Here is a 19,070-nt window from a genome sequence, read left to right as displayed (position 1 = left end):
GGAAATTAATGGAATATAAAATGACCAAAAAATTAATAGCAAAATTTAACAAAACCAAAAGTGATTCTTTGAGATATCGATAGAATAGATAAACCTCTACTCAGACTTATTAGGGAAATAAAGGAGGCAGGAAGGAAGAAAGAGGGTGGTGGCGGGGAGGAATAAAAATTTAGACTTTTTAAAAATAAGAGATATTGCCTGTGTGTGTGTATGAGTGTGTGTATGTATGTGTGTGAGAATCCTTGGAAGACAAGTTGTATCTACCTGGACTGAACCATCTATCTATCCACTCGTTCATCCAATTGATCAATGATTTTATTCTAAGTATATGTCTTGTACCAATCTCTATTCCAGATGCTGAGATAGTCATGGGACAAAATATATGAGATTATTTCTCTCACAGAGCTTACGTTTTAATAGAGGGTAGGGATAGTGATTGGAAAAATTAGGGAAAAATATAATCAAATAAATCAGCCAGTATTTAAGTGGGGACTTGAACAACAAAGAGTCAGTCATGTAAAGATTTGGGGAAAAGCATGTCAGGCAAGGGAATAATCAGTACAAAGGCCCTAAGGTGAAAATAAGCATGACAAGAAAAATGGTCAGCATCACTGAAATATAGTAAACAAAGTGACTGAAAGTGACTACAACTGTGTTGTAATCATTCCCATAAATGGCTAGAAAGAAAGGCAGGGGCAAGAGCAGGAAGGGTTTTACAAGCCAGGGTAAGAAATTTGAGTTTCATTTCAAGCATGGTAAGAAGTCTTTAGAAGGTTTTAGATGAGAGGAAAAGCGTGACCTTGTTAAAATTCTGAAAATATCACTGGAAAATGGAAAATGAGTTTTAGTCAGCGAAGAATAAAAGCTGGAAAACCAGTCCAGGTAAGAGATGATGATGGCTTGGAGTAAGGTGGTAGCACCAGATGGAGAGGAGAGAAGTAGACAGATTCAGGATGTGTACTGGAGGTACTTACATATCTCTATGATGTATTCTTGTCAATCGGAAATATTTCATTGCCCCACTCTATATGTCTTATATTCATCTGACCACAGGCGGGATACAGACTTAGAAAAACATATGTGAAATCTCAGCTCTCAATGTCAAGATTCCACCTATAGAACTGATCTGTACATACAAAAAGAAAACTTCAATAAGTTTCCTTGGCAGCATTCTTTTAAAAATCCATCGTACAACCTCCATAAGGGCATCTGTCGGCGGCTCCATATGGACAGTCGTGGCGATGCAGTAGAGCCCTGTTTGTACTGCTGTTACGAAGGCTGATAGTGTCATATTTTACTTTTACTAACTGACTTTTCACTTAGGGACCCAAATCTTGGTTAAAAACAAAGACAAAAAACCCTAGGGATGCTAAAGCTACCTGTAATCTGGCCCCATCCTACTTCTCAATATTATTTCCTCCTATTCCACAGCATACTTGTCCCCATCTAATTCAATTGTCCTCTTAACCGTCCTGTCAATACATTGAACTCCTAGTAATAGCTTATGAGGAGTAAAACTCATAATAATATAGTTTCAAAACCAATAATAATGACTGTCACTTAATGAATATTTATTGTATGCCAGCCACTGTTCTTAGCACCTTACATACATTACCTTGTTCATTCTTTAAAACGATGCTATGGTGTAAGTACTAATATCATTTCCCATTTCCAGGTGAGGAAACTGAGCTTTGCTAAGTTGAATAAACTGCTCTGGGTAACATAATTAGTGGTAGACCAGGAATTCTAATTCAGATCTGTCTCCAGAGACCAAGCTTTTCACCATATCGTAGTCATTCTTACCATGCCTCTACCAGTTTTTTTTTGTTTTTGTTTTTTTTTTTTTTGAGACAGAGTCTTACTCTGCCACCCAGGCTATAGTGCAGTGGCACGATCTCAGCTCACGGCAATCTCGACCTCCAGGGTTCAAGCAACTCTCTTGCCTCTTGCTGAGGCAAGCGTCCCGAGTAGCTGGGATTACAGGTGCATGCCACCACATCCAGCTAATTTTTGTACTTTTAGCAGAGACTGGGTTCTGCCATGATGGCCAGGCTAGTCTCAAACTCCTGACCTCAGGTGACCCACCCACCTTGGCCTCCCAAAGTGCTGGAATTATAAACATAAGCCACCGTGCCTGGCCCCCATATTTCTTCTTCATATGAATTGTTATTCCCTCTTTTCTCAAACCTCACTCATTCTTTATGACCTGAACCAAATCACACTTCTTCCATGAGACTTCTCTGGTGACTGTGGCCTTGCTGTTCAAACTTTCATCTGAAATCCTGTTAAATTCAGAGACTACGTTACTACTCAGTGTAAAAACAGGCATGTATAATCTGTATTGTGTTTGCCTTCATTTCCTGTGAGTTAGTCTCATCTCCCAAACAGGACTTGAGATACCCGCAAACTGGTAGGCTATAGCCATTCCTTGATCTCACTGAGTCATGACAATATCTGGAGAAAGGAAAGGGGCTACCTCTTCCTGTGCCTCTTTTCTAGAAATGAGGAAACTTCTTTTGTAACTCCTCCAATGGACTTTACCTCACACCTTATTAGCCAGAATTGAGTTAAATGGCCTTTCTCAAATCATGCAAGGGAACTGGAATTACCATGGTGGACTGCAGAACTGGGGGTGAGGTCGTCTTCCAAGTCATCAGTGGTGATGACGAAGGAGGTGAGATCTTCAAGCACAAAAAAAAAAAAAGAAGAAGAAGAGAGAACAAATACTGCATAAACAACCAGTGTTGTTCTGGAGCTTCTTCTGCAGGCTTGTAATGCCTGTTGTTAAATTCAGAAATTTTTAATGCTGGTAGATAAACATAGTTGTCATCAAAACTTAAATTAGGCCGGGCGCAGTGGCCCACACCTGTAATCCCAGCACTTTGGAAGGCCGAGGTGGACAGATTGCTTGAGCCTAAGGAGTTTGAAACTAGCCTGGGCAATACAGTGAGATTTCATCTCCACGAAAATTTGCCAATTGGCCAAGCATGTGCCACTGCATTCCAGCCAGGGTGACAGAGCCAAGACCCTGTCTCAAAAATACACAAAAAAGAAAATTTAAATTATATTAAGTACTTACAATAAAGTATGCTAAAGATAACACTCAAAAGTCATCACTTCCTAATGATTTTTACACATACTATTATCTATGCACTTGATGCTATTTATAGTTGTGTATATGTGTTGGGAAAATTCTATAGAATAGTGAGCTATTGCACATCTCTTCCAACTCTGTGTTCGGTGACATCACATTGGCCTTTTTTTTGTTATTTTTTTTTTTTTCGAGACAGAGTCTCGCTCTATTGGCAGGCTGAAGTGCAGTGGTGTGATCCCGGCTCACTGCAACCTCCGCCTCCCGGATTCAAGCAATTCTTCTGCCTACATTGGCCTTTTGAAAAAGCTTATAGTGCAAATATTTACACCATGACAACGGTCAGATAATACAAATCATGGCCTGATTTATTGTTTTGTTGATTGTCTAGATTTAAGGTATTGATAGATAAAATGTTACTAATGCAGATTAAAATATGTAAGTATATTGTGTCTGTAGCCATTAAATTGTGAATGGCACAAAAATTATTCTTCCAGATTTCAAAAGTCATTATCTGAACCAGCAATGGCTCACATTATTGACAAATGAGTGAAGTTTCGACAGAAGTCTTCCTTATCTAACTTTCATAGTATTTAGTAACATAGATAAAAATATTGACCAACAGGCCGGGCGCGGTGGCTCAAGCCTGTAATCCCAGCACTTTGGGAGGCCGAGATGGGCGGATCACGAGGTCAGGAGATCGAGACCATCCTGGCTAACACGGTGAAACTTCGTCTCTACTAAGAAATACAAAAAATAGCCGGGCGAGGTGGCAGCGCCTGTAGTCCCAGCTACTCGGGAGGCTGAGGCCGGAGAATGGCGTGAACCCGGGAGGCGGAGCTTGCAGTGAGCTGAGATCCGGCCACTGCACTCCAGCCTGGGCTACAGAGCGAGACTCCGTCTCAAAAAAAAAAAAAAAAAAATATTGACCAACATTCAGATCACAACCACACTCATTTGCTTACTGCAACCACAGAATGGTTATGGCTGCAAGAGTTCAGAAAAAAATCAACAAAAGCATTCTGTAGAGTCAATTGGCCTTATGGAATTTACAATAAAAAGTATTGTACACTTTATTATTCATAAATTATATGTTGCATGTCCTTTGTATCAGTTAAATTTATATCTTATATATAAATACTAACATATATTAGTATATATACTATATATGGCATATAAAATTATGTATATGTATATATGTATATATGTGTAATATGTACTTTTTTCCCCAGTGAGCCAGCTATTAAACATTTACCAGCACAGCACTGAGACTACCAATATATTTACTACAACATCTTTGTATTAATTTAAGTTAGTTTTGTTTGGATGCCCTTTAGAAAATATAGTGATGTGATTTTAGATGTCCTTAATAAGTTAAAAGGTAGATTGAAAATGGTGCACCAAGTGTATTTATGTGGGGGCAGGGATTTGAATGGACAACTTTGCTTTGGTTTAATTCACTGGAGACTTTGGAAAATCAGTGAGATTTATTTTATTAAATCACTGAGGTTTATTCAAGTCTGTAGCTTGAATCAATTCAAGTTCTTGGTAATAATAAGCTACACTGATGAAGGGATTTACCACAATCACATTGTTCTCTTTGATCACTATGAATCTTCCAGGATGTGGCACGTCTGAACATGTTGACCCCCCGCTGAGAGGTGAGTGTTCGATAAGGGATGTGCTCAGTTCTGAGCTCACCCTAAGGGAAATGAGAAATTTCATTCATAGACTGTTTCTGCTTCCTTTTTGACTTACTTTCCCCTGGAGAGCAGATACACATTCGCCTGCTGTTCCATACTTCTATCATCTTACCCAGCGGTAGGAGGAGAGATCAGCTTTTGGCCCCTGGGAATGCATGTTAAAATTTTATTCTCTTCCCCGGCCAGACATGATTTGGACATGAGCTCTCCTTGGTAAGTGGCCCTCTGGGCTTTATTTCTGAATGATGGTTTCTTTTCTCAGTAAATGTGATATGTGTTGAAATGGGGAATAAAAAGAATAAAATGGGGAATGAAAATCAGTCAGTATGACTTTCTCCATAATCTTATTTCTCTTTATTGCTTATCACAATAGTGCTTCTTTTCTAGTTCTCAACATGGTTAAACAAATCTTGACATTTCATCTATGGTTATTTTTATGATTGTTATTGTTATATTGATGATAATTATTAATACAAGGGCAATAACAGTTATTTATTGATCCTCTGCTATGCATCAAGCACTAGACCAAATACTTATAACTTCTCTAACCCCCAGAACAACTATGCTGATAATCATTTTCTCTTTAATAATAAGAAAATTGAAGTCCAAAGGTATTTAATAACCAAGGTTTTAACCACAGCCCTTCTGACTCCAAAACTCCCATTTTTTCCACTGTAGTAGGATTTTTCTCTTCCATCAATAACTCATTAGGACTGAATCCTGTTGGAGGCACATGTTGAATGATGAGAAATTGCGAAAGTTGTATTTGAGTCATTTTAGCCAAGAATCCACATTGGGACCTTCTTACTTTAAGCGTGACCTTTGCTAATGAATTCCTTAATGGCATTGATAGTCAATGTACCTTTGGTGTCCTCACCAAGATCAGGTAGAGCCAGGGCAATAAGTGTTCAGAGAAACTTCATGAAAACCCAGTGACCATCTGAGCACACAAGGACAGAGCCTTCTGTTTCATTCACTGCTGGTATTTGAGGTTCAGAAAGTATGCTGGCTTCAAACTTATAAAATATCCCATAGGTCTTTGTGCGTAGGTGGCGTCCTGTAGATATCTAGCAGCACTGGAAATGAAATGTGCCCTGTGTGATGTGGATATATTTTGTTTTCCTGGTGGAATTCCAGCCTTAGGGCCAGAAAAGGGATGCATTTGGTATAAGACCAACCAGATAAGGAGCAAGCAGCCTTTCAACAAAACAATCCTTTACTGTTACGTGACATCTTTGTTCTAAATCTCTTCATCGTGCAGTCAGAAGAAATGCAAAGGACCAACGCCTAAGCACAGGACTACTGCAACTCCTGACATACACAACTAAGTGGCATTATGCCTAGGGAGAGGGAAGCTATTGCTGGCATCCGTTTACTTCCATAGCTTGCTTCTAAATATCAGAATCAAAAACTTATGAAGAAAAGCTTTTGTCACCATTGAGATGCTCCTCAGAGATGTCTCATCCAAAAGGCGTCTCTCCAGTCCCTTTATCAGGCTGTTGAAATGATCAGTAAGGGTAGCCTTAAAATAACAGAAATATCCGTATAGGCAACAGAGCCTAAGGCAGTGTATCAAGATGTTTTCCTCATGTGCCTACCAAAAGAATGATGAAAAACTGTATACCCCGATTTCTGTAACTTATTTTTCTTTTCTTTTCTTTCTTTTTTTTTTTTTTCCAGCCTGTCTGAAGTGCAGCCTTGATCTCTCGGCCTCAAGCAATCCTCCTGCCTCAGCCTCCTGAGCAGCTAGGTCTACAGCCATGCGCCACCATGCTTGGATAATTTTTTTTTTTTTTTCCGGATTGAGGATCTTCCTATGCTGCCCAGGCTGGTCTCAACTCCTGGGCTCAAACGATCTGCCTGCCTTAGCCTCCCAAAATGCTGGGATTACAGTCCTGAGCCACCAAGCCTGGCCCCCTGTAACTTTTAAATTTACAAGTTTGAGCACACCTGTATAGTTGCAAAGCATGTGGTTTCCGTCATACCGCATATTATGTGCTTTCAAGATCTTTTCACCAAAACCTCGAAGCTCAAGATTAAGTACATTCAATGTACTGAAAATATCCACCATATAATCTAATCGACAAACCAAATCTTCACTGTCAAACTAATATGGAAATCAGGACTATTTTGTGTCAGAGTAAAAGTAGTTTAAAAAATTCAAAGCAATTATTGAATATACATTTCCTCTTGACAATCTTCTCCCTCTGATTCCCAGTTGTGAGCAAGAGAAAGAGCTCGAGAGAAAACGGTGTGCCACCAGGATGGCATGAAGCTGCCACCTTCTTCAATACTCCTCAGCCAGCCTTTCTTGGCTTTCTTTCAGGCTGTTTCTCAGGAATGATGTGTTTCTTACTTGAATCTGTTTTTGCTCCCTCAAGCAATGGGCCTTGCTAGGGTTGGCAACGGTTAGCTGTGTGGCTTTCTTTTTACAGTGGGAGAAGCGGTGGAAGTGGAGATGCAAAAGGAGATCCTGCAACAGCAGAGGGGTTCTTGGACAGAGCATTTTTCCTCAGTTCTTCCTCCCTTCTTTCCTTTTTCCTTCTTCGCTTCCTCAGCTGATAGGAGAAAGAGGATTACCTCTTCCTCTCCTTCACTACTTGTTGCTCCTACAGCCATTAAAAACCAAAAACCTTCCCCTAACAAAGAGGGAAGAAGTCCTTCCCTATCAGCCGTACTCAGGCTGACATACAGTTTTCCTCCTTGCACTGAGGCATGATGCAGGTGAATTTACCGTCAAGCTCATGAAAGCAGAAGTGTCAGAGCCCCTCGCTTTCACAGCCTCTTCCAGGGTCTAAATACTTCTTCCAGAAGATGTGTTTATAATGCTATATAGTCTTGAAAATTTTTCAATGAAAGGTATTTTGGTATTCCCTTACCTAAAGAGGACTCCTCTCCCAAATTGTGTCAGCTTCCCATCCCTTCAGGGTTTCCAGATTTAGCAAATAAATATTCAAGACGACTTGTTAAATTTAAATTTCAGATAAACAATGATTTTTTATTATTCCAAATATTACTTGGGACATACTTTACTTTTAAAAAATATTAATTAGACAACAAAGAATTCTTCATTACTGCAAATATTGCCTGGTACATACTTACATACAAAAAATTATTTGCTGTTAATCTGAAATGTAAATGTAACTGGGCATCCTGGAGTTTGTCTGTCAGCAGCCCTGCACCCATCCAAACCAGGATTCTCCCTGTTTGGACACTGAATAGCAAGGTAAGCCTTGCTGATCCTGAACCAGATAAAGATGCCTTTGAATTTCATATTACAAACTCTTCTCAGACTATAATTTGAGACTTGGAGACATCCCTGCTGACTGATCTTATGCAACCTTATTTTTGGCACCTTTTTGCTGCAGAAACACAGATCAAAATAATTTCCCAGCTTTGTAGGAAAATGAGAAACTCTGCTTTTTCTCTAGTGAGAGACAAGTGAACTGTGAAATGTCACTGTTGTGCTTTGTGCTGGGGTCCAGCATGGGACATGTGTGTTTGGAAAGGAGGTGCAGTAAATGGCTTCAGACAAGCAACATTTAGTGAGGAAGGGGATCATGGTGGCCCAAGGGGATTTTGGTTGAGATAGGAGATACTACATACTTAGTGTTTCTCAAATGTTTTGGGCCCCAACCTATAGCAAGAAATAATTTTCCGCAGTGACCCAATACACACATCTGTATACATGTGATTGAAAGAAAGGTTTCATTAAACATTTACCATTACTTCACATACAATTACTATATGTAATGCCCACTAATTTTTCTACTCTATTTCGTTAAAAACAAGAGAATTGATTGCACTCAGTTGATTTCACAGCCAAGTAGCACACGATTATTGGTTTAAAAAACACTGCACTAGAGGCGCATTACTTGAAGTAACTCCTCAGGGAACTGGCTAAGGTGGTCTCCAACAGAAATGGAGCTTGCATCATGATGAAAACTCATGAGCTGCTTCCTTCATCGAGAAAAATCTTGCTCTGAAAACAATCATAGCTGATTTATGTTCTGGTGTCGGTTCTTTATCCTGGCATGATGGGTAACTAACAATTTGCAGATGGGCACTAGTCCCCAGATGACACTTTGAGAAGCAGTGTGCACTGCAGCACGTCACCGAAGAGATGAGACAAACCCATGGAGTGAGGGTCTGAGCAGCACAAAAGAGCAGATGATGAGCGACACTTGTAATGCCCAAGAAGACTCATTGCTGAGACCAGGGGCCTGCTTTGGAGAAGGTATAGACACTTTTCCAGGGGTCTTACATTACTTGAGAAGGAAATTCCTCTCAGACAACCTGCACAACAACAGAAATTTAATTCCTGCATGCAAAGGAAAGGATCAGTGACAGCATGAAAATTTGACTGCAAAGAATTAAATTGGTTACTCTTACCCTGAAAAAAGTAAACTCTGTCTCTCACTCTCTGTAATGTCTATGTCAAACCCTCTCCTTTCTCCTCAAATCGCCAGTTCCGTCATCTGGTCTCCTCACTCCAACTTAGTGACCTCGACTTGCACTTCACAGAGAAAACAGAAGCCATCAGAAGGGAGTTCCTTCATCTTTTCTCTGCCAAACCTACCAGTCTATCAGCACTACTCTCAACCTCCCTCCCCAAAGCATATACTGTGTGTTGACAAGGGGAGTGATGGGAACCTCCATTACCCCAACAATGGGGCCCTACACTCCCTTACATTTTGTATGCAAACTCTGGATTATACTGCTGTGTTCAATAGTCAGGGAAAAGACAAGCAAGCAACACTTTAAAAAATAGGTCCATAGGTCCATTTTGGCTGCTAAACAGTCTTATTCTAATTGCACTCTAAATCTCTGCATGTGAGAAGAAAAGAATATGAAACCACGAGGCCCTATCTCTCTTTAAGTATATAAATACTTTAGCCACTCTTCAAAAGTTGTCTCTATATCATATTGATTGGTAGAAAACTATCAAATGCTAATCCTCCCGTTTGTGATCAGCTCCTATTCTGCCTGATGTCTCAGGCACTTAACCCTTCAGGTCTTTCTCTCCCACATCATCAATCATTCCCTCTCTACCAGAGCTTTTCCCAGGCATTCTAACATGCTGAGGTATGTCCATCTTTTTAAAAAATGTCTTTGTTTATTCCACATCCCCTCCAGTTACTGCACCCTCTATTCTTCACAGATTAGTTTCTCTAAAGAGTTGCCATCTTCACTGTATTAGTCTGCCTTCAGCACCCAAAACACATTTGTTACAAAAGTCACCAATGACTTCCACACTGCCAACTCTAATGGAGGCTTTTCGATTCTCATCTTCCTGAATCTTTTAGCTGCTTTAGACACAGTCGCTCACCCCCTTATCCTTGAAACACTCTTTGATCTTGGCTTCCCTGGATAATACACCTACCCTTTTGGCTGTTCCTCCAATCTTTCCACCATTGCTCCTTTAGCTTCTTGACTGGCTTACCATCCTCTAACTGATCTTTACCTGTTAGGAGATCTCCTCCCTCCGATCAAGAGAAAGATACCCCCTTAGTATTCCCCAACCAAGTAAATGGCAACTCCATCCACATGGTAGCTCCCTCAGCAAGTTCACTTTACTCTGTCTGCATTGCTATCACTTAACGCCAAGCCACTATCATCGTTCGCCTCTACTCTGAAAGTTTTCTTGTAGCTCTCCCTGTTTCCACTTTTGCACCCTACCTCCACCCCACCCATTAATTCATATAGCAACCATAGTCACATTTCTAAAACATTATTCACATTTTATCACTTCCCTCTTCAAAAAATAGCAAATCATTTCCCATAGAACTTATACTAGAATGCAAGCTCCTGAACATGGTCTCCTAGGCCCTGTGTGATCAGCCCCTGCCCACCTCTCCAGCCTTCTCTCCTTCCATTCTGTCTTTCACCCACGGCTCGCCCACCACACTGCCCTGCTTTTAATTTATTACAGGTTAATATCCTTCCTGCCTCAGATTCTTTGTACACCCTGTCCACACTTTAGGGATTGCCTCCCTTCCACTTCACCTGCATAACTCCTGCTCATCTCTCCTTCCAGTGGCAGTTGAAATGTTAATTCTTCAGGGAAGGCTACACCAAATATTCCACTCCCACTTCATCAATCTAACTCAATCACCTTTGATGGATAGATAAGAACTCTGTTAGCATGCTGAAATTTCTTCATAATGAATACTACGATTTATAATTACATAATTTCCTCTGTGGTTTTTGTTTGTTTGCTTGCTTGCTTAATATCTGTTTTTCCCGTTTAACTTCAAGTTCCATGAGGCTACTGCCTGGACCAGAATTGGTAGCATTAGTAAATGCTCTGCAACTTTTAAATGAGTGAATGAGAAATATGTTCACTAATTGTTTAAATTATGTGCCAAATATTGAAAAATGGTCTCTTTTTCAACATGAAGCTTGCTGACAAATACACTTCACACAGTTATGTGTGCACAATGGGTTAAACACCTGTTTATTAATGTCTACCAGTTGTGTGCCAGAATGGGCTTATATAAGCTTGATAGAGTCAATTCTGGGCATCTCTTACAGTTTAATGTTCAGAGATATCATGTTGGTAGCAAATATTACAAATCAGGACTTTTCCTTTGGAGAGTTAGTTTACCAGCACACTATTTGTGTCTACTATATACCAATGCCATGTTAGGAATAATGGAGCCACTGTAAAAAATAAGTCACATTCCCCATCCAGGGGAAATTTCCAGTCTAGTTTAGGAAACATGATATACGTCAGGATTCAAGGAGCATTAGGGTATAGCTGTGCAGTGTGAATGCATCCATGGTGAGGAAAGGACAAGATCGGTATAGGCTGGATTAGGTACCAGTGGACATCCAGAGAGTGAAACCAACTCTGAGACTGATGGATGGAGAAGATCTCTTCTGTAGCTAGAAAGGACCACAGGGTAATCTTGATAGAGGAGCAGCAAGGACCTGGGGCTACTCATGAGTCAGAGTAACTGTAGTTACAATGGAAGTGGGAAGAAGGAGGGGAAAGTGTCTCAGCTGGAAAGAGTTGCTCTTGACTTGCTCTTCTTCCTCAATGTAATTTTGGTAAATTGAATCCTATTTTTTAAATGAAGAAACTGGAAATCTTAGAATTCTTAGGGTGAGTCCTATTTGAAAAAGATGGTGTTTAAAGGGTAAGCTTCCTCTGTTTTTCAGATTTAAGTTTTTCTTGAATAACTTCCTGGAAGCCACTTACATCTCTACTACGTCCCCTCAGGCACATCGCTACCTGTTGGATGCCCTGGCAAGTTAAAGACTTCCCTTATCTCTGCCCCTCTGTCTCTATATTTGTGAAATAAAGTGGTCCAACTTGATCATCTCTAAAGTGCTTTAGAGCTCAGAAAAATCGCATGGTCCTCAATAGTTAGACACGTGAACCATATTTCTAAGTGTGTCTAAGAAGAAGGCCGGGACACACCATTCTGAAATGTCTCTTCCTTTGATCAAAAGACTCTCAGGGACTCTCTGTGGGGATAAAAGAAAGAGGTAAAATGATCCTCTTGCTACAGAGTCAGGTACATTTTCTTTTAGCCGAAGAAGACATTCAGCATCTGAAGATGGCAGATAAAAGGGGTTTTCCTCATGAACACCACTAGGTAAATTCTGTGATCACTTGACAGGGAAATAATGTCACCATTGTTAAATCAACAGGAAAAGAGCAGAGCAGAAAGTTGGAAAGATGATATATCCTGTGGCCAGACTGCATAACATTGACTGGAGAAACTAATCAAATCAGACTTGATAAAGCTGATGCTGCCGTATATCCCCTGTGCCTAGAAGCCTTGTCAGAGCTGGTCTACCATCCATCCTGACTTAGGATACAGCCTGACTCCTTCACCTCATCTGAATAGCAGTCCAGCTGCATGCATTTCAATTACATTGATTTTTTCACATTACAGTTAAATAGAACACAATGCTACTGATGATGCTAAGTGTGGCAAAAGGCTGATGTCTACTGAAGGGACCTGCTCCAAGTTTCCAATAGAATCCCCTAGTAGAGCTGGTTCTGGGCTCTCAAGGCTGCCTTTTCTCTCTCCCTCCATGCTTCCCCCACATCCCTCAGGGCAGAAAGAGCTGATGCTAGGTTGGCTCCTTAAGTCCACTCATCCCAAGCCAGCCTGAAGCTGCAGTGTAGCAGGGAGCTAGCCTGACATCTTTTCTCCAGTCAGCATAGCCCAGCTGTTGCTCTGCATTGCTGCAGGAAGCCATGTTGACTTGTGGTTCAGACAGAGGCAAGGCTCAAGTCTTTGAGTCTGTAGTTCCCCAGACTCAGCCATGGCAAGAAACAGGGGTCAGGGCTACCCCAGAGGACAACTGGACATTTGTTTCAGCCTGAATCTTTTAATTTGTTTCAGTTGCAGGATGAAGACAGTAAAAATCTGGTGCTCAGGATGGCTCAGTTCACTGTATATTTAATGAGTTTCTGCACTAAGGGTATTAAGGCAAGTGAGGTGGGCTAAGGGGAATAAAGACACAGTTTCTGCATTTGAAGAGTTCACAGTTAAATGTGTGAGATTTTACATGCAAAATACTTTTAGTGAAACAGGACAAGTAACAATATAAAAATACGCACAGGTTGCTGTGGGAGCCTAAAGGTGTGATCTTAGACCACAAGAAACTGTTCCTTGAGCTGTTGTGAAGGATGAGGAAGAGCCAGATGAAGCAAGTCAGAAAGAGAGTTCTGTGACAAGAGAACTTCACAAACCATAAACAGCAGGGCATGATGGGATTGGTGCAGAAAAAGTGTAAAGTAGAAGACAGGGCTTGGGAGATACAGAGCTGAGGAGGGAGGCAGCAGTCAGTCAGAAAGGGACCCCAGTGCCTCGGAACGAAACTGGAATTTACTCTGTGGGAGTCTGGCAGCTGTTGAAGGATTTTGAGTAAGAAAGTGAATGACCTATTTGCATAGATAGATCCCTCTGGTGCAAGGAGAGGGTGTGTTTAAGGAGGGCAACACTAAAGGCAGGCAGGTCCATTAGGTTTGTGCAAAGATACGGGAGTTCCAGGGCAGTGGTAGTAGGGGTAGAAAGGAGTGGGTGAATCTAGGAGGTATTTAAGAAGTAAGATCAGAAGAACTAGAAAAACTTGATGATGGACTGGATATGGCAGGTGAGATGGTAAAGCAGAGGGATTCGCGTAGAATGACTGCCAGGTTTATTGCCTGGGTGATGTGGACAAGGCTACATTTCTCAAATTATGTATCTTATAAAATGCTGCTGCTGAATGTGAGGAGGTATTGTGTGAAAAGTGGCTGTATCCTCAGATAATTTTGAGAAGTTCTGGCTTAAACCGAACTAAAATAGTAATGGATCTCTCTACTGCAGGACTTCTCAGAGCCTTTAATATGCAAATAGTAGTATCAAAATTATAATAACTGATATTATTAAGCACTTCTATGAGCTTCACTATGCATTCAGAGCTCTTAGCAAATTGGAAGGAAGCAAAGTCCTTGAGAAAACTTCTGAAACTGAAAGTGACATGTGAGCAAGTATATAAACACAAACTAATAATGTAGTAATATGGGTTAATGAAGCAAGAAGCTTCAAGTACACATAGTTCAAGCCAAAGGCGTTGTGGGAAATGGCCAAGTAGAGGGCTAAATATTTTATAGTCATTATTTCAGGTTCCCATAGCAATGCTGTGTGGTACATATTTTGTACCTGTTTTACAAGTAGGGAAACTGGGTCTCATAAGCTAACTCATTAAACAACTAACCAAAGCTCACCCCACATCTAACGAGGGGTAGAATATCATCCTTAACAATTTCCATGTGCTAAGATATATTGTGAATCTGCCCAGGAGGGATATAGCACTCAGTGTCTCCCAAGCTTAAGTGACCACAGAACCTTGTGTTTATGGAGTATCTCATGGGATAAGTTTGGAGCACATTTTATAGAGACTAGTACTATTAACTAAGATCAGAAATACACACTTATAAAGGGAAAATTGCATTTATGCAAATCATGGTTGCATAAGGTTAAAGCTTTCCATAATAGAAACATAGCTAACATGTTATAGAAATTCAAAATAGGCAGAGATTATTTTCAATATTGATGTTCATTCAGGGAAGATGATCAGTTAAGATGTTGTTAGATGCAAGTAACAGAAGACCCAACTAAAAATAGCAAAACAAAGAAATGTATTAAAGCACATAACAAAAGTCTAGAGGTAGAACAATTCCATTGTTGGTTAATTCAGTGACTCCACGTCATCAAGGAAGCAAGGTTTTTTACTGCTTTGCCATCCTCAATGGGCTAGATTACCCTCCTACACCCCGTGGTGGCCAACACAGTTCCAGGATGCAGACTGCAGCACAGGAGGTGAGGGCTGATATGAGAGTGCTGAGACTAACACTGGGTTCGCATCAGGGCTCTCAGCAATGAGTGGTTGAAGAAGCCATCCATGTTACTAGGAAGACACCTCTTTAGACTCCAAGAAGAAACTGAAGCTTCCTGCTAGAAAACATTTGAAACATTTCTTGAGTCCACTGCCATCTAAGGAGTGAACTAGGCAAAGCCAACACAGACGCAAAGTGCTTAGGTTGAGGAAGACAAAGCTGCCATGAGCAAGTACACAGCTGGTGTTGAACTGAGGATGCCGGAGGGAAGCCACACCTCTGGGAGGACTGCTCTTCAAGCTAATCCCAATGCAAGAAGTGTCCTGATACACATGGCTGGGGACAAGAGCACTGTGGACCCAGAGAAGACACACAGATAGTAAAAGTTTATCATCAGTTCCCTAGTGGGTTATGTGATTGACTGTCACATGGGGCCTTAGAAAAGAGGTATGTTGAGTGTATGGTCAACCAATTCTGAAAAATCCTAATGTTATCCTCCTATCTGAGTCATAAAAACACTTCAGGGTTTGTATTTGAAAGTATCTAGACTAGGTGAGACCTGTTTCTAGCTCAGATTGATTCTAAGAATCAAAGTGAGCAGAATTTAAGAACTCTGTCTTATAGACGTTCATTTCTGAATTGCAAAAGCATTTGATAAATGGTAAGCCCCCATGCAAACAGTGTCCCTGAGTATCAGGAAATATATTTCATGAGTCCTTGGAATGCATTTTGGAGGAAAAGAAATCTAAAAGAATAGGCTGGGCACAATGGCTCACACCTGTAATCCCAGCACTTTGGGAGGCCGAGGCTGGCAGATCATCTGAGTTCCAAAGCAGCCTGGGCAACATGGCAAAACCCTGTCTCTAAAAGTACAAATATCAGTCAGGTGTGGTGGTGTGCACGTGCAGTCCCAGCTACTCAGGAGGCTGAGGTGGAAGGACTGCTTGAGCCCCAGAGGCAGAGGTTGCAGTGAGCCAACATCATGCCACTCACTCCAGCCCTGGTGACCGAGTGAGACCCCCATCTCAAAACACACACACACACACACACACACACACACACACACACACACACATATATAAAGTTAGGGATTGAAAATAAGGGCAAGGTAAAGTAAAGTAAATGTGAGACAATTTATACAATAGAAAACAAGGAAATTTGGCCAAGAGAACATCTCCAATGTGAACTTTCTCATAGAAAATTTCTGTTTTTCAAAGGTATAAGAGGTGTGGCAGAGCCAGATCCTCTTATGATGCGACGATGACCATGTAATGGAGTAACAGGGTAAAAACAGTCAGAAGGCATCTCACCAGCAGCCTCTGGAAGAGCTCTATAGTCAAATAGTTTGGAGTTTCAACTTTTAAGGCAGAAGATGACAGTGAAGCGTACTCAGTTCAGATTTCATCTGCCAGTGTTGAAAGGTTGATGAGAAAGGACTGCTATGCTGAAGAGCAAAGTTTCCAAAAACAGAATAGCTCAACCTACAAAATGATGTTGGAGAGAAGTTGCAGAGGAGCGTGCGAAGGCCAAGGACCTAAAAAGGCAAAGCAAGCATGGGGAAGTGGGGCTGGAGAGGCCACAAATATTTATGGGGCATGCAGCTGCTCTGCGAAGTGCTTTCACATGTCAAATCATTTAATTGGGAAGGTATAATCTCAAAGCCATATCAAATAGCGTTTAGAGTTACAAAACAATTTATATTTCAGGCTAAAAGCAATATCAGGGTTAGAAGGAAGCGACACTGCCTGAGAAATAGATGTGGGAAGAAGGGCCATAGCAACAATGTGTCTTGAATGGGCCAAAAGAACCGATTCTTGGCCGAGGTGATCGGGAAAATACTAGGGCATATGTTGTGATCATTAGCAAAGAGTTTATCGCATCTTATTGAAAAGCATGTGTGGAGTCAGGGGGATTTCTTTTCTCTACTTTGATGTTATAAGTGGAAGGGTCTACAGCTTCCGGCTCCACCAGGAAGCTCTCCTTTTCCAGGAAAGAGGAGTAGCTTGTAGGATGGTAAGCTTGGAAGAAGCTGAAGGTGCTTGTCCCATCCTTTCCTCCTTCCTCTTTGGGGATTTGCCATCTACAAAAAGCACATGTCTCACTCTGCGCTTCCATAGCACCCAGAGGAGAAACCTGTATACCTGACGCCGTCCTGACTGATTGGGGAGTTAAGTCTCTTGCAGCGGGGCATATTTGGGAATCCATTGTTGCCGCACATGTAAATCATGGCCTTCAAGTCCAGCTGACCCTGTAGGAGAAACACAGGTGATATTTTTATGTCCATCTATGTGACTCCCACGTCTACATTTCAATTGTGTCTAAACTTAAAAAGGGTGTGATGGATACTATTTCTGACTTCCTGAAATCTTTTAATTGGGGAGTGAGGAAGGAGAAACTGAATCAAAACTTTTAAAAACATAATCACGTGTAGTTAGTCCACACTTGCTTAACCAAATTAAGTTAGATTCTATTTTCTGGCATTCAAGCCCATTTATGATCTGAAACTAATATATTCTTGCATGTCATCGGACTCCACCTCCCTGGGTACTCACTACCCTCCAGTAGCATCAAGCAGAAAAGCGCTCAGCACTTCTTTTTCTCTCTGTAAGCCTGCTACCTTGCTTCTGTCCTTCTCTTTACAGATGTTTCATTTCATTCTTTCTTGCCTTTCTCATAATCTTGACTCATAACTATGCTCCTGTTTTCTTTTTGTTTTATTTATTTATTTTTTTCCATTAGTATACTACAGTAAATTCTCTCACAGCCAGGAATGTCTATTTCGGTTTGTAAATCCTTTGACTCTACCTGATTTCTCGAGAGATTTCTGTATATCATCGCATGTTCATGTGTCTCACCTGTTGGATATTTTTGGCTTTTTTTTTCCTGTCCTAGAAGAAGTGTGCTTATCCTCTGCTGCCTTCTGACAGGATTAACGTCAGCAATTCTTGGGCTGTATCTTTTACTTTACATTTGACCATCTGTAATTTTTCTTCCATACAAATCAGATCTTGCGTATCATTTCCCCTAGCTCACTCCGTTTTGAAAGTACGAATGACCAAGGTACAATAAGTAAGCAATGTTTTTTTCTGTTATGTTACATTCTGATTCTATATGTTTGGTTTCATGAATCACTTTATTACTTCAAGCCCATTCTTTCACTTTTCTCCACGGTTGTGATTAAAATTCTGTTCTAAAGCCAACTTCTTAATCTAAGTAGAAATGGCTTGCAAACCTTAAGTACTTGAAATCCCTTTCTCTTTCCTTGTTGGTAGTTGGTAGAAACATTTCTTGATAATTTATACTGCAATCCCATATTCATAGATATGGGGAAATGGATAGATTTATGAATAGACGTATGCTCCCAATTTTCCCCTTTTCTTCTCCCTTTCCTACTAGCACCAGGTAAATAAAAACGCACAAGCTTTCTCTTTCTAAAATGGAGAATATTTAGAGGTGGGAGCCTCTGATAAAGGCTGCAGAAAAGAGCTGTTCTTAGCAGAGAGGTTATGGTGATCGACAGAGTAAAGAGCTGGGTGAAGAGGAGCAAACATCTGAAGAAAAAGCCAAAAGAGAGAGAAAAAAATAGGTTGATGTGCAAGAAGTTCCAGAACATCCTTCTGCATATGAGAAATACAGAGGGAAAGAATGATTTTGAGAATTTCCTGTGAAGAAATTGCCAGTAGCGGAAGCACAAATGAACAATGAGAAATCAACAGGTCTACTCCTAGTAGAATATTTTCATCGGCATCACTTAAAAGTAAAACATAATGGAGATCTACTCAGAGAAGAAAGCAGTTAACCCCCAAATCCTAAATTTTTATGGATTTGTGATACGTACATTCATTATTTTTAATAATGAACCTAGTCCTAAGTGCATAATGTGCCTTTAATTATATGCTAATGGTAATATGAAGTCATCATGCTAACTAGG

This window comes from Macaca mulatta, chromosome 7 (genome assembly GCF_049350105.2).
Source record: "Macaca mulatta isolate MMU2019108-1 chromosome 7, T2T-MMU8v2.0, whole genome shotgun sequence".
Taxonomy (NCBI): Eukaryota; Metazoa; Chordata; class Mammalia; order Primates; family Cercopithecidae; genus Macaca; species Macaca mulatta.
The sequence above is the reverse complement of the archived record's forward strand: the minus strand, read 5'-3'. Positions refer to the sequence as shown.